Genomic DNA, 16,649 nt, shown 5'->3' on the forward strand with positions numbered 1-16,649 from the left:
GTCCTCTATGCCTCTACCTCCAGTCACCTCACTGCATGCATATGCTGTGAATTAAAACACTGAAAATTTCCTTGAAAATGGTTGTCTTCTATTGATCAGGTTTTCACTTAAATTAGGAAAAATAGAATATAGCAAGAATGACAACAATATGTGGTGTGTTAGCATATATCAAAATCTATGCTGTGTTTAGAGAGGAAGAAAAAAATTTTTGATTGAAAGAAGAAAAATTATGATATAAACTGAGGGAGCAATTGCTATTACTACCTCATATACAATCCCCAACTTGTTCACTGGAATTACTTAGAGATCACTTTTCCTAAATATCAAGGTATACACTTTGAGAAACACTTATTTCAATCAAGTGGCTTAGTCAACATGGGTCAAATTACCTTAATTATGTGGTTGTTATTGGTACATCAGTCAATTGTGTTTAAACTATGTGTGCACAAAAATAAAACAAAAGTTGACAGTTCAGCTTACACCAAAAGAAAAACATTTAGAGTACTGTTATGCAAATTCAATTATTTAAGGATCTTTAATACTGTAAAAAAAATACATGAAAAATTTCTCTGTTCATATTCAAGAGCCCAAATTTGGTGAAAAATACTTTAAAATTCTACAAGACTTGGAAATGTCAAAAATCTCCTGCAATTTTTTTATGTCTTCTGTGTAAGCATGAATTAATTAGATATATATGTGTGTGTGTATATATACACAAATAATTTATCCTTAGATTGCCAATACATTCAAACATAAAAGTGAGAAATAAATTAATGGATATATTCATTGTATAGACTGGTGTTAGAAATTAAAATAAAGATGTGGATGGTTTCTAACCTCAAGGACTATTTTTATTTTCCTGGAAATGGTTTAGAATGTTAACATATAGAGAAAATATAGTGGTGCTTTAAAATCACTTATATTCTTACTATGTGGTCATTAAAAGCAAAGTACAATTTGAATTGCATACTTCCACTGTATATGATATCATTTAGCTTCAAGTAATAAGTGTACTAAATGTCTATCACACATATATTGTACACATATTGCAAATACATTTAATTTTTATTTTATTTGTATTATACTTTTCTAGATTACATTACTGCATGATAATATGTATTTGTCTGGATAAACATATATAATTATTAAGATTTATAGTTTTGCCCGGTACAGGGGCAGATGACATACACTATCATTTTGTAATGTGTAATTCAATTGCTGGCACATTAGGACTTTTAATGTAAGGCTTATAATGTAAATTTCAATTCTGTACTCTGTTAGTAACTAACAAATGCTGAATTATTTCCTTCCTTAGACATACGCCATTGGAATCCATTTAAAGTGCTTAATGATATATTAATAAACCATGATTTTCCAGCAGAGTTTCTCAACTCTCTTTACTGGCGCCAGCTCTTGTGCTGCCAATCAAATTAGAATGCTATGGTTTCTTAGTAAATAAAGGTTAATTGGACATATAAGGGAAACTGAACATCAGAAACATCCATACTCACATTATTCTTCTCTAAAAGTTAGGTTATTAGATTTCAACATATTATATATGCAGCTAACATATCTTTATTTCTCATTTTGAACACAAAGAGCTATCTGTTTATAATTTCAGAAAACTCAAACATACAAGGCTTATTGCTTTCATGTTTGTTAAGTTTTCTGATAATTTAGCAGAAGGAAAAAGAAATAGAATCATTTGTGTTTCATAAACTTTCCCGTAAATGCTTTTTCAAAACTATCCTCTCCAATCTCAAAATTCTTATTCTTCACAAATATGCAAAAAAATATTTACACATACATGTCATTATTCCCTCTAAATAGCTTCTATTTCCATTCTTACTTCCTGATCTGTTAGTTAGCTTCAGATATGGCCTGCTTTTGATTAGTTCTATTGTCTAGTATTGAATTCAGATGTGAATCATGTGTTTGAACATATTAATTGTGTACTCGAAAAGTTCTCATAGAACTGCATAAAAAAAGTACAAAGTGGATATTGACTTTCACCAGCCACATACTTCTAGAAATTTAAATTTACCTAGTGAGAAAAATGAGAGTATGCTTGCTGAGGATTAAATATTCAGAGAACAGTTGAGGATTAAATGTTCAGAAAAACTACTCCAGATACAGTACACTTATTAATGCTGGATAAAATATAAAAATGTGTATTTAAAGCATGCCTGATGTAGCTAGAAATTTAGAGAATGTTTTAGAAACCAGAAATAACAAGAAAGTAAAATCCATATTAAAAAGCAAGTAGAGCCAATAATTGCTAGTTTAGTGGCTGGCTTTCAATGAGTTAGGCATGCTAGCATCTGAGTCAAGTCATAGGACAAAGCCCATGAGAGGCCACTAACCCCAACCACATGCCCTTATCCCATATTCATGTTCTACATCCCCAAAAAAAGAATTCTTAGTAGATGACCTGAAAGAATAATAAAATTCCCAGGAGAGTAAGAATTTGGGAATTTAAGCCAGTCTCATCATTGTCTCTGAATTCTAAACACAAATATTTAATAATCCTACATTTGTACAACCTTCCCTCAAGATCCCCAAACTTTAAGCTTGAAAATGCCTTTGATGGAGAGTGTGAGTTGTTACTACCCTTGCAATAATTAAGCACAATCACTCGGGAGAAGCACATGCAATTCATCTCTGTAGGAAATGATTTCAAACCCAGGCCTCAAAGATTTCCCACAAATGTCCAAGGAAGGTAGGCTCACCATTGAAAATTACTAAACTATGAGAAAACCTAATCACCATGAGGAAACAGGAGATAAACATCTAAAAATGTATAATTAGGCCCAAAGCAAATTTAGCTATTAAAAGATCAGATGTAAAATATAAAATAATATTTTTAAAGAAATATAAAATACACTGAAACAATGACAGACAAGAGACTATCAATACCAAAAAGCCAGGTGTGAAAAAGTACAAATGAGAAATTCTAAAAAAATTTAACTAAAATTTTGTATATTCTAAATGTTCTATATTGTAAATATTGTATATTCTAACCAACAAAAAAAGACAGAAAAAGATAGTCTGAAGAAATAATAATAAACACTTAAATATGTAACTATGTGGAAACACTTTTAATGCAGATTATACATATTGACTTATTTAATCCTCATAACAGAATATCAGTTAGATATTCTTGCAATCCTTATTTTATAGGTGATACATTAAGCAGGCAGATTTTTTTTTTTTTTTTTTTTTTTTTTTTTTGAGACGGAGTCTCGCTCTGTCACCCAGGCTGGAGTGCAGTGGCCGGATCTCAGCTCACTGCAAGCCCCGCCTCCCAGGTTCACGCCATTCTCCTGCCTCAGCCTCCCGAGTAGCTGGGACTACAGGCGCCCGCCACCTCGCCCGGCTAGTTTTTTGTATTTCTTAATAGAGACGAGGTTTCACCGTGTTAGCCAGGATGGTCTCGATCTCCTGACCTTGTGATCCGCCCGTCTCGGCCTCCCAAAGTGCTGGGATTACAGGCTTGAGCCACCGCGCCCGGCTTCAGATTTTTTTTTAATGTGCCTAAATCCCATACATAGTGAATGGCAGAGCCAGAATTTGAATGCAGTTTAGTTCCAGAATCCATAGTTTGCAACTACATTGTAATAGGAATTTCACAGAAAAGAAAACAAACAAAATTATGCTTAACCTCAATAACAATCAGATAAATATAAATTGAAGTATGGGATACTATATCATAACTTCCATCTAAGAAAATATAAAAAGTCTGACAATATTGAATGTTTGCAAAATGTACAGCTTTGGAGACTCTGACATTGCCTAGGGGTGTACAAATTTATGCACTTACTACAGAAAAATGTTTGATATAACCTATTAAGTTCAGTATGTATGTATCTTTATAAATTCCAAAAATATTTTTGCATGATTATAGATATATATTTTAAAATTGAAATGCACAGTCAAGCAAGATGACAATTAGGGATTTCTTTGAACCATTAATTGGCACTGATACCATGGGGAAGATTCTATCTCATATAATTTGATAGCCAAATTCCATCTCACTTTACTTTGGACTGTAATGCAACATGATTTCTTAGCAAACATGTTGTTCTTCCATTAAATTGAACCTATGTATTCCAAATATTTTAGTTAACATGAATAAGAATCTCTATTGGTATTAATGTAGAATGAATATCAATAAAGATGAATGTTTCTGATCTTAAGAATGTACCCTGGTGAAGTTAAAATGAATGTTTTGCCCACCATTGTGTTGATTACAGATAAAGTATTATATATAATCATATGTAAATTTATATATATTTTGTTAATTTCAATTTTTATTGTAGATATAGGGTTACATGATCAGATTTATTAGATGGCTATATTGCACAGAGCTAGTAAGCATAGTATCCAATAAGTAGTTTTTCAACCCACACTCCCTCCCTTCCTCTATAGAAATCTTCAGTGTCTATTGTTCCCATGTTTATGTCCACGTGTGCTAAATATTTAGCTCCCACTTTTAAGTGAGAACAGTGGTATTTGGTTTTCTGTGCCTGCTTTAATTTGCTTAGGATCATGGCCTCCAACTCCCATAGATTCTGAATGTTAGACTTTTGTTGGATGCATAGATTGTGAATATCTTCTTTCATTCTGCAGATTGTCTGTTTACTCTATCGATAGTATCTTTTGCTGTGCTGAAGCTCTTTAGTTTAATTAGGTTCCACTTGTAATTTTTGTATTTGTTGCACTTCCTTTTGGGGACATAGCCAAAAATTCTTTGACAAGGCCAAAGTTGAGAAGGGCATAACTAGTTTTTCTTCTATGATGTTTATGGTTTGTGGTCTTACATTTAAATCTTTATCTTGAGTTAATTTTTGTATACGGTGAAAGGTGAGGGTCTAGTTTCATTCTTCTGCATATGACTAGCCAGTTATTCCAGTACCATTTATTGAACAGAGAGTCCTTTCCCCATTCCTTGTTTTTGTCAGCTTCATCCAAGGCCAAGTGGTTGTGTGTGGCTTTATTTCTGGGTTCACTATTCTCTTCCACTGGTGTATATATCTGTTTTTATGCCCATACCATGCTGTTTTGGTTGCTGCAACTCTGTAGTATAATTTAAAGTCAAGTAATGCAATTTTTTCAGTTTTGTTTTTTGCTCAGGATGGCTTTTGCTATTCTGGAACATTTTTGGTTACATATAAATTTTAGGGTTTTTTTTTCCATTTTTGCAAATTATGTCATTAGTATTTTGAAAGAACATTAGTGTTTAACCTGTAGTTTGCTTTGGGTAGTACTGATTATTAGTATTAGTATTAGTATTAGTATTATTTTGATAGTTGGCAGAGCTAGCTGAGGTTTTATTTTGGAAAAACACAAAAAACAATTGAATTGTTTTGTAGCTGGAGGCATGGGCAAGGGGGGTACCCCAGGCAGTGAACTCCCCGAATGGGTGGGCTGAAGGTGAGGGCTGAGCCTCAGGTGAGTCTCCTCTTCCCTGTGCTCCCCTACACAGCAGCCTCCCTCCTGGGCACTGGGGCAGCGGCAGGAGGGATTGTCTGGGAGGGACTGCCATTATTGTTCACTGGGCAGGACATCAGAGAACTCAGACACCAGCTTCCTTCCCAACGAGGGTCTCCATCTTCTTCACAACCATGGCCCTGGTGGAGCTGGTGCGGTTGAAGGAGATGGAACGCACGCAAAAGCCAAAGCTGGAGCTCAGCCTACCTGCATAGCCACTGGGAGCCTTCGTATGAGTACTTATGTTCTGTATCCCAGACTCCAGCCCACTCTCCTCGCCCTCCAGCAGCTTCCTGTAGGTGGCGATCTGGACGTCCAGGGTCAGCCTGAAATTCATCAGCTCCTGGTACTCCCGCAGCTGCTGCGCTGTGTCCTGCTTGGCCTACTACGGGGCGGCCTCCAGCTGGGACAGCTTGGTGTTGGCATCCTTAAGGGCAAGCTCCCCGCGCTGCTCGACACTGCGATGGCGTTCTCCAGGGAAGCCCTCTGGCCTTTGAGACCCTCGATCTCAGCCTGAAGCCAGCTGATGTTCCTGTTTATCTTGGAGATCTCAGTCTCTGTACACTGCAGGCATCTGTACACTGCACGCATCTCAGCCAGCATCTGCAGCTCCTCATACTTGATCTGGTGCATACTCTCAGCCTCAGCCCAGCTGCAATTGACGAGCTCTTCGTAGTGCCCCTTGACCTCAGCGATGATGCCTTCCATGTCAGGGGGCGGCTGTTGTCCATGGGCAGCAGCACAGATGTGTGCGAAATCTGAGACTGCAGCTCCCAGATCTCCTCTTCATACAGCTGCCTGAGGAAGTTGATCTCATCAGTCAGCCGTTCCAGGCAAGACTCCATCTCTACCTTGTTCGTGTAAGCTTCATCCAATCCTTCTTGATGAGGACAAATTCATTCTCCATCTTTGTACGCTTATTGATCTCATCCTCATACTTGTTCTTGAAGTCCTCCACCAGTCCCTGCATGTTGCCAAGCTCTGCCTTCAGCTTTAGCTTCTCCTGGCCCAGAGTCTCCACCTTCTGCTGAAGGTTGTTGAGGTAGCTCTTGAACATGTTGTCCATGTTGCTCTGAGGCATCTTCTGCTGATGCAGGCTCCACTTAGTCTCCAGCATCTTGTTTGGCTGCTCCTTGTTGATGAAGGAGGCAAACTTGTTGATGAGGGTCTTGATATGCTCCTTCTCCTAGGTGCTCACAGCCTAGATGTTGGGGTCCACCTCCAGTTTAAGGGAGCTCAACAGGCTCTGGTTGACAGTGACAGCGGTGATGCTTCCCATAACACAGGACCTGCCATAGCCTCTGCCCAGGCCACCTGGGAAGCTGCTGCTGCCCACTCGGGAGAAGCTCGAGGAGCTGATGTGGGCACCAGACTCACTCGTGTAGGAGCAGCTGTTGAAGGCCCGGGGCCAGAGGTGGACACCTTATAGGACTTCTGGGTCAACCTCATGGACATGGTAGAGACAGGAGTGGAGGCAGGCAGGCTGAACCAGGCATAGATTCCAGAAGGAGAAGAGAAGTTGCTTCTTGGTCAGTACTGATATTTTAATAATATTGATTCTTCTAATCAATGAACATGGAATGATTTTCTGATTATTTGTGTTGTATCTGCGTTTTACAGTTCTCCTTGTAGAGATCTTTTATCTCCTTGGTTAGATGTATTCCTAGGTATTTCATTTTTTTTTTTTTTTGTAGCTATTGAAAATAAAATTTTGTTCTTCATCTGACTCTGAGAATTGACATTAGTGGTGCATGGAAATTCTACTAATTTTCGTACATTGATTTAGTGTCCTGAAGCTTTACTGAAACTGTTGATCAGTCCTAGGAGCTTTTTGGCAGGGTCTTTGGAGTTTTATATGTATAGAATCATTTTATCAGCAAAGAGAGACAGTTTGACTTCTTATTTGGATGTCTTGCATTTCTTTTTCTTGCTTGATTATTCTGGCTAGGAATTACAGTGCTATGTTGAATTGAATTGGTGTGAGTAGGCATCCTTGTTCTATTTCTTAAGGAGAATGGTTCCAGTTTTTGCACATTTAGTGTGATGTTGGTTTTGGGTTTGTTACAGATGACTGTTACTGTTTGGCTTTTATTGTTTTAAGGTGTATTCCTTCAATTCCTAGTTTGTTGAGGGTTTTTATCATGAAGAGATGTTAGATTTTATAAAAATATTTTTCTGTGTCTATTGAGATGATCATATGGCTTTTGCTATTAATTCTGTTTATGTAGTGAATCAAATTTATTATTTGCCTATGGTGAACCAGACTTGCATCCCAGGAATAAAGCCTACTTGATGCTGGTGTATTAACTTTTTGATGTGCTGCTCCATTCACATTCATTGTTTTGTTGTGTTTGCTAGTGTTTTGCTAGTGTTTTGTTTATGATTTTTGCATCTATAAGTGATGTTGGCCTGGAGTTTTGTTGTTGTTGTTGTTGTTGTTGTTGTTGTATCTCTGCCAGATTTTAGCATCAGGATGTTGCTGGTTTTGTGGAATGAGTTACGGAGAAGTCTCCTCTCCAACTTTTTTGGAATGAGTTCAGTAAGACTGATACCAATTCTTCCTTATATATCTGGTAGAACTTAGCTATGAATTCATCTGGTACTAGGCTTTTTTTGGTTGGTAAGTTTTTAAATACTGATCCAACTTCAGACCTTGTTACTGGTCTGTTCAGGTTTTCACTTTATTCCTGGTTCAATCTTGGGAGATTGTGTTTCCAGGACTTTATCCATTTACTCTAGATTTTCTATTTGCGTGCATAGAGGTGTTCGTAATGGTCTCTAAGAATCTTTTGTATTTCTCTGGGATCAGTTGTAATGTCATCTTTTTCATTTCTAATGGTGCCTATTTGGATTTTTTTTCTTGGTTAATCTAGCTAGTGGTCTATCAATCTTGTTTATTCTTCAAACCAACTCTTTATTTTTATTCAGAAAACCAACTCTTGGTTTCATTGAGCTTTTATACAGACTTTTTGCATCTCAGTTTCACTCAGTTCTGCTCTGATTTTAGTTATTTTCTTTTTTCTTCTTCTAGCTTGGGAGTTAGTTTGTTCTTTTTTTTTTCTTTTTTTTTTTTTTAGTTCCTTTAGGTGCAGAGATAGATTGTTAATTTGAGATATTTCTAACTTCTTGAAGAAGGTGCTTAGCAGTATAAACTTGCCTCTTAACACTGCTTTGGCTGCATCCCTAAGATGTTTGTTTGTTGAGTTACTATTTTTATTAATTACAAAAAAGTTTTAAATGTCTGCCTTCAATGTTCACACAGTAATTATTGAGGAGCAAGTTGTTTAATTTCCATGTATTTGAGTGGTTTTGAGAGATCTACTTAATATTGATTTCTATTTTTATTTCACTGTGGTTTGAAAGTATGCTTCATATGAATTTATTTTTTTGAATTTATTGAGATTTGCTTTATGGGAGAGCATGTGGTTGATCATAGCATATGTTCCATGTGCAGATGAGGGAAATGTATAATCTGTGATTTTTGGGTGGAACGTTCTATAGATTTTTATTAGGTCTAATTGATCAAGCATTGAGCTTAGGTACAGAGTTTAGTTTTCTGCCTTGGTGGCCTATATAATGCTGTCAGTGGGTTGTTGAAATCTCCCACTATTATTGTATGGTTTTCTCAGTCTCAGTTTAGGCCATGAGGAACTCATTTTATGAATATGAGTGCTCCAACATTGGGTGCATTCATGTTTAGGGTAGTTACGTCTTCTTGTTGGATTGTACATTTTATCGTTATGAGATGCCATTCTTTGCCCTTAATTTTTATTGGATTAATATCTGTTTTATATGGTATAAGAATAGTGACTCCTGGTCTTATTTTGCTTTCCATTTGCATGGTATGTCTTTTCTCATCCTTTTACTTCGAGCCTGTGGCTATTGTTACATTTGAGATGGATCTCTTGAAGATAGCAGATGATTAAATCTTGTCTTTTTTATACAGTATGCCACTCTATAGCTTTTAATTGGGGGCATTTAGCCCATTTACAATCAGGGTAGTATTAATATGTGAGATTTTTCTCCTATCATCATGCTGTTAGCTCCTTTTTACGCAGGCGTGGCTGTGTGATTGCTTCATAGTGCCTGTGATCTATGTCCTTAAGTGTGTTTTTGTGGTAGCAGGAGTCATTTTTCTTTTTGTTGTTGTTGTTGTTGTTGGGACAGAATCTCACTCTGTCACCTAGACTGGAATACAGTGGTATGATCTCGACTCACTGTAGCCTCTACCTCCTGGGTTCAAGCGATTTTCCTGCTTCAGCCTCCTGAGTAGCTGGGATTACAGGTGCACACCAACACGCCTGGGTAATTTTTGTATTTTTAGTAGAGACAGGGTTTCACCGTGTTGGTCAGGCTGGTCTCAAACTCCTGACTTCGTGATCTGCCCGCCTCGGCCTCTCAAAGTGCTGGGATTACACTAGCCACCATGCCCAGCCAAGAGTCATTTTTCAATTCCATGTTTAGCATACCCTTAAGGACCTGTGGTAAGGCTGGTCTGGTCAAAACAAATTCTCTCAGCATTTGATGATCTGAAACAGATTTTATTTCTTCTTTATTTTGGAGCTTATTTTGGCAGGATATAAAATCTTTTTTGGAATTTCTTTTCTTTAGGCATGCTGAAAATAGGTCCCCATGGCCGGGCACAGTGGCTCATGCCTGTAATCCCAGCACTTTGGGAGGCTGAGGCACGTGGATCACAAGGTCAGGAGATCGAGACCATCCTGGCTAACATGGTGAAACCCCGTCTCTACTAAAAAATACGAAAAATTAACCGGGCATGGTGGCGGGTGCCTGTAGTCCCAGCTACTGGGTAGGCTGGGGCAGGAGAATGGCATGAACCTCGGAGGCAGAGCTTGCAGTGAGCCTAGATCATGCCGTTGTACTCCAGCCTGGGCAACAGAGCGAGACTCTATCTCAAAAAAAAGAAGAACAGAACAGAACAGAACGGAAAAGAAAAGAAAGAAAAGAAAAGAAGGAAAATAGGTCCCCAATCTCTTCTGACTTGTAAGGTTTCTGCTATAGGTCTGATGTTACCCTGATGGGATTCCCTGTCCCTTCTCTCTTGCTGCCTTTGATATTTTTCTTTTGCATTGACCTCGATGCAACTAATAACTTAGTGCCTTGGGGATGGTCATCTTGCATAATATCTAGCTGGGTTTTCCTGTATTGTTTTGTTTTGTTTTGTTTTGTTTTGGATTTGCATGTCAATCTCTAGCAAGATTAGGAAAATTTCTGTGGACTATACTCTCAAACATATTTTCCAAGTTGTTATGTTCTTTCTTTTTCTCTCAGGAATGCCAATAAGTGATAGATTTGGTCTATTTATATGATCCTGTATTTCCCAGAGGTTTTGTTCATTTATGAAACGAATCCTTTTTCTATATTTTTGACTGACTGACTTGATTCAAAGAACCAGCCTTTGAGCTCTGAAATTCATTCCTCAGCTTGGTCTGCTCTGTTGTGAACACTTCTGATTGTATCATGAAATTCTTGTAGTAAAATGTTCAGCTCTAGAAGTTTAGTTTGGCTTATTCTTAAAATGGTTATGTTGTCTTTTAACTCTCAAAACATTTTACTGGATTTCTTGGATTGGGTTTCCACTTTCTTTTGAATATTAATGAACTTCCTTGCCATCCAGATTCTGAATTATATGTCATTTCAGTTATTTCAGACTGGTTTATGAACCATTGTTGGGAAGTTAGTGGACTTATTTGCAGGTATAGGACATCAGCTTTTTGAATTACCAGAGTTTTTACAGATTCTTTCTCTTCTTAGAGTGCTAGTGTTCTTTTAACTCTGGTGTAAGTTGAGTATAGTCAGTTGACTTTATTTCTGGTTGTTTTTTGGTAGGCTGAGGCTCTGGGTAGAGTCTTAATTTGTGGCCACATTTTTACCTTTGGTTTCACAGTAGGGTATATTAGCCAAGTGTTTTTGTTGTTGTAGTTTGGACGGTGATTCACTAGATGGTGCTTGAAAGTCATCGCTGGTCATTAGGCTTTTACTCAGCTGGATGGCTTTTTTATATTTCCTAGTGTTTGCAGCCCTATTCTGTGGTGTGGTGTGGAGAAATGTGACCCTCTCATGAGGTCCACTCCTGGGCCTTGGGGGTGTCCCTCTATTTGTTCATTTTTATGCTGCTGATAAAGACATATTCGACACTGGGTAATTATAAAGGAGAAGAGGTTTAATGGACTCGCAGTTCCAAATGGTTGGGAAGGCCTGACAATCATGACAGAGGCAAAAGGCACATCTTACATCTCAGCAGGCAAAAGAGAATGAGAGGCAAGCAAAAGGGGGAACCCCTTATGAAATTGTGAGTTCTTGTGAGACATTCATCACCACAAGCACAGTGCGGCAGAAACTGTCCCCATGGTTCAATTATCTCCTGCTGGGTCCCTCCCACAACATGTGGGAATTATGGGAGCTACAATTCAAGATGAGATTTGGGTAGGGACACAGCCAAAACATATCAGCCCCCTTTGATCACTAGCACTACACCTTCATTTCTTTTCTTAGAGGGTCCAAGCCATGGGGTTCTTGTGGGCAGAGGCCACAGCAGGGAGATAGACCATACTTTTTCCAGGCCAGCCCTGTGGAGGGAGGCACATCCTACTCCCATGGCTCCCCATGAGTCCATGTGACTCACCCCTCACAGTTCTCTGAGAGAGTGGTCTCCTCTCCTGCTTAAGTACTGCCCAGAGATCTCTGCTCAGCCTCCCAAGATGCACACCACTGCCCTGGGATAATCTCAGGCATTTTGTCCCTTCTCCAGCTTAGGGGCAGCAGGAGCAAGGATTGTGGTGGCAGCAATGGCAGAGGGCCTGTCAGTTGCCTCTGGTGGCTCCATCCCAGAGAAATATAGAGCCATGGTCAATTGGAGTGATTAGCTGGGTCTCCTCTCTTTGAGAGCAGTATGCACTAGCTGCAATTGCTTCCTTCACTAATCCCTATGTGACTGTTTGGATGATCCACTAGAAGAGCTAATGTTTGCTCGCTACTCTGTCTCCTCTGTGTGAGAGCAGTGTATACCAACTGCTTCTAGTCAACCATCTTGGTGCTTCTCAAATAATATTTTTGAAAATAAAAGTATACGGGTAATTTTGTCAAGAAGTGAAAAAAGAAAATATACAAACATTGTTCACAAACAGCAATCTTGAGATTTATAAACATTCAAAATGGAAATTTCTGAAATTGCAATTTATGTTGAATTTAGGTTTCAGTGTTAAACAGAAACATTTGTGGTTACTTCTTTATGTCATTAGTAAAAATTTTATTCCTGTAAGAATTAAGTCTAATATGACCGGGAAAAATTAAATTATACTTTATTTTACCTAAAAGATAAATATTGTATATACTCCATGACTCAGTAATTCTATTTCTAACATATCTCGAGAAATTCTTTCACTTGTGTGCTAATAAATCTGTATAAGAATATTTATAGCATTGTTGCTTATATTAGTTAAAAACTGGAAACAATCAAAATATCAATCAATGGTAGGAGTAAATGAGATACATTAAAACAATGGAATAGCACAGAACAATAAAAATCAGTGAACTCCATAAATCAGTATGAGTATTTCCTCCCAAATTAAGAAGAAGTATAAATCCATTTATATACATTTAAAAATCAGGCTACATTTAAAAGTACTATTTAGGAATATGTATATTTTGCAAAACTGTGGTAAGAGAAAAAGCATGAAACTGATGTTTACAAACTCAGAAAAGTACAAACCTTTTCAGGTATGGAAGAGAATGCAATGAGGGTGGTACACTGAGAAGAATTTTTAAATGTTTATTTCTTTTTTATTTTATAAACCTAGATATTTCATAAGTAAAGAAAATTTTTAGTTTGAAAACATGACTAGATATATTCTTTGGTATATATGTTACATTGTTGTTATATCTGTTAAGTATAATATATAAGCACTCCTCAGTATATCTGCCATATTTTTTACTTTTTAAAGGGAAGAAAAATATATGAAAGAATTTTTCTTATGAAGCTTTATCACTAAATAGCTGCAAGTTTGGAAGTTATTTAAATACCTTGCATATATTTCTTTTATTTACAAAATAAATGAAATGCACTAGATTTATTGAGTAATTTATTTATTAATTCATTTTGTTGTTGTTGTATTAGGCGTTTTCTATATTCCAAGCGATATGCTACCTTAAAGGCATGTAAAGATACAAGCTATGTCCTTTGCCATTAAACAGGCATTCTAGCACAGCAGCTGATGATGGCTACTAGTTCTAATTTTATTTGCAGGTAAGAGTCAGTTCAATTCATTCCCCTCATCATGACAAAGGAAAGAATTTGGCGGGGACTCTGAACTGGGTCTTTAACCTGGCAGACATTAACAGAAAGTTAAGGTGGATAGATAGAAGGAGATGACATATATGCAGAGGGAGTAAAAAAAAAAAAAGTTTCTGGTTTGACATCACTGACATAAAATAAGGTAATAATCATACATATGGAATCGTATTCTCACCTTGGGTAACAATAACATAATGATGCTTGGACTCGTAAACATCATATTCTCTTTCAATGTATATATAAATTTCCAAAGCTTTAATAGGAAATGCAAGCACATTGAGATTGTATAAACTGCTAATGCTAAGGTTGAGTTGGTAGTTTATGATATTGCAGGGAAACAAAATCTATGTCTAATGTTCATGATGGCATTTGGACTTGCAAGTTCTGTATTGTTTCTATTAGAGAGGTAAACTGCTTTGAATACTTTATGGAGAACTTTAGAATTTATTCTCAAGTGATAAATTTTGCTTTTCTATTCTAAATTTTGAAATGGAAAGTGTTTACCAGGTTTCTAAATCAAGTTCTCAAATTTTACACAAGTTTATAATGTATGTATCAGAAATCTTCCAGCAGAATATAAAAATCAATCTAATTGAAACATAAATAGATGTGGGTGTTGCCAACATTTGTTTGAAAATTTACATGCCAGCTTTTGGTAAACTGAATTTAGTGATCCATTTTCAGAGTTTGAAAGGGATGCTTTGCTCCATAGAAGTATGGCTAAGCAACTTTACAATAAAAACTGTCTGTGCTTCTGAACAGGCTTGGTTTAGGTTTGAAGGAAAGAAAACACACACACACACACACACACACACATAAATATGATTTGCGTTTTGAAATATTTAAGACACTAAAAATATTAAGTTTAGTTCTGACCTTTCTATTTTTCCCCTCTCTCTCCAGTGCTCCCCAATGCTCTCCTCAGTGCCTGTAGCTATGGAAACTAAAATTAATTGAATATTTTTCTTTAGTTTGGCCCCATATGTATCTACTGAGTTGGCTTACATCTGAGCTAATTGACAAAAGAGTGGCAATGTAACTGTTATGCAAATTAATCCCCTCTGGGACTCCTATTTATAAGTCCAATTGATGCCTATGCAAACATAGTACTTTGCAATATTTCAAGTCATTTAATTTTGTGGTATATGTAGACATTCGGTATTATTGACAATGATACAGAGGCCTGCTATGCTATTTATCTGTGACATTCTTTGCTTTAAACACATCACTATGGCTGATAAGTTTGAAGCACCTGAAATGAAAGCAGATAATGTTGTGATGATAAAATTAAGTCAAGGAAAATTTAAAGCTGTGCTAATAGTATTCCTCAACACACACACAGTCTCTCTCACACACAATTACATACACACACATCAAGATATATAAAAATGTTCTCTGAAGGTATAACATAATCAGAAATAGAAATTCCCAGGGTCCATGACTGTTCAGATTCAAATATTTATTTTTAAAATGTGACTATATTCAAGTTGATTTATTCACATATTATGTATTTTACCTCCCTATGATTTAGTCTTTGCAAAAACCTAATGAAAATTTAGGACTCGTCAATCTATTTCCAGAAGAACGCTTTGAAGATGTTAATGATCACTTGTTTTACTTCACAGACTATTATTTAAGATGATTGTCACACGTTGCCATTTCACAATGGAAGGCATTTTGTAAAGTTAATTTACAAGACATCTCTCTCTCATTATTTTCATCTTTATTTGTCATCTATAGTAAAATGAATCCATTTTAAGTGTAGTGTTTATTGAGTTTTGACATATATATGCATACCTGTGTAAATATCATCATAATAAAAAATATTCTGTAATACAATAAAGTTCCCTCATACTGCTTTGCAATCTCCCAATATATCCTTACCCTTAGTCAAGCATTGACTTTCTTTCTGTTCATATAAATTATTTTTGCCTATTCTAGAATTTCATATTAATAGAACTCTATACATTTTAATCTAGGGGCTCTTTCATGTTGGCTTTATTTTTTTCACTAAACATGTTTTGAGATTCAACATTAGCTTATTTATCAGTAGCTGGTCCAATCTAGGTAATTTTTAAATTTCAGATAATGTATTTTTTATCCTCAGAAATTCTATTTTTATGCCTTTCATTGATCTTATTATTATGCTTATATTTTTCTTTACATTTTAAAGAATATATGTAATGGCATATTTAAAGTTCTTGATTGCTCATTTCATCATCTCTTTCATTTCTAACACTTCCTATTAAGTGTTTATTTTTTCCCCTAGTTATGGGAGATATTTTTCTGCTTTTTCACACACCAGTTAATTTTTGATTGTATGATTGACATTGTGATTATTGCATTGCTTTGTGTTCTGATTATGTTGTCTTCCTTTAAACAGTGTTCTGTTTGATAGGCAGCAAATATACTATTGAATTGGATTTTCCTTTCACAGCTTAATTTTAATCTTTCGGAACATCTCAGTAACCTTTACTCCAGGGCTAGTTTAGCTGTACTACCAAGATGGAGTTACCCAACCTCCGTAATTTTCACATTGTACCTAAACATCTCTTTGTCGTAGGAGGCTGTTTTGTGCATTGCATTTACTGATATTTAGTGACATCTCTATCATCTATCCATGAGTTGCCAGTAGTATGCCCTATTATTGTGAAAACCAAAATTGTCTCTAACATCCCTAAAGGGCAATATTACCTGTAATTGAAAATCTATGTACTTGGAGGTTTCTACTAAATGCATCACACATTCAATGAGAACTCTACTCTGACCAGTTCAAAAATGTAAACTCTCAAGATTTTTTATCTCTCAGTTCTCCAGTAGTTTGTCTTTCTTCTAGAACTATTTC

At 36.4% G+C, this 16,649-nt stretch overlaps 1 pseudogene; it reads right to left on the bottom strand.

The window, feature by feature from the left end:
- Positions 1-5,544: 5,544 nt before the first annotated feature.
- On the bottom strand, positions 5,545-6,945 carry LOC102138690 (keratin, type II cytoskeletal 8 pseudogene; annotated as a pseudogene).
- Between the last annotated feature and the right edge of the window lie 9,704 nt (positions 6,946-16,649).

This window comes from Macaca fascicularis, chromosome 1 (genome assembly GCF_037993035.2).
Source record: "Macaca fascicularis isolate 582-1 chromosome 1, T2T-MFA8v1.1".
Taxonomy (NCBI): Eukaryota; Metazoa; Chordata; class Mammalia; order Primates; family Cercopithecidae; genus Macaca; species Macaca fascicularis.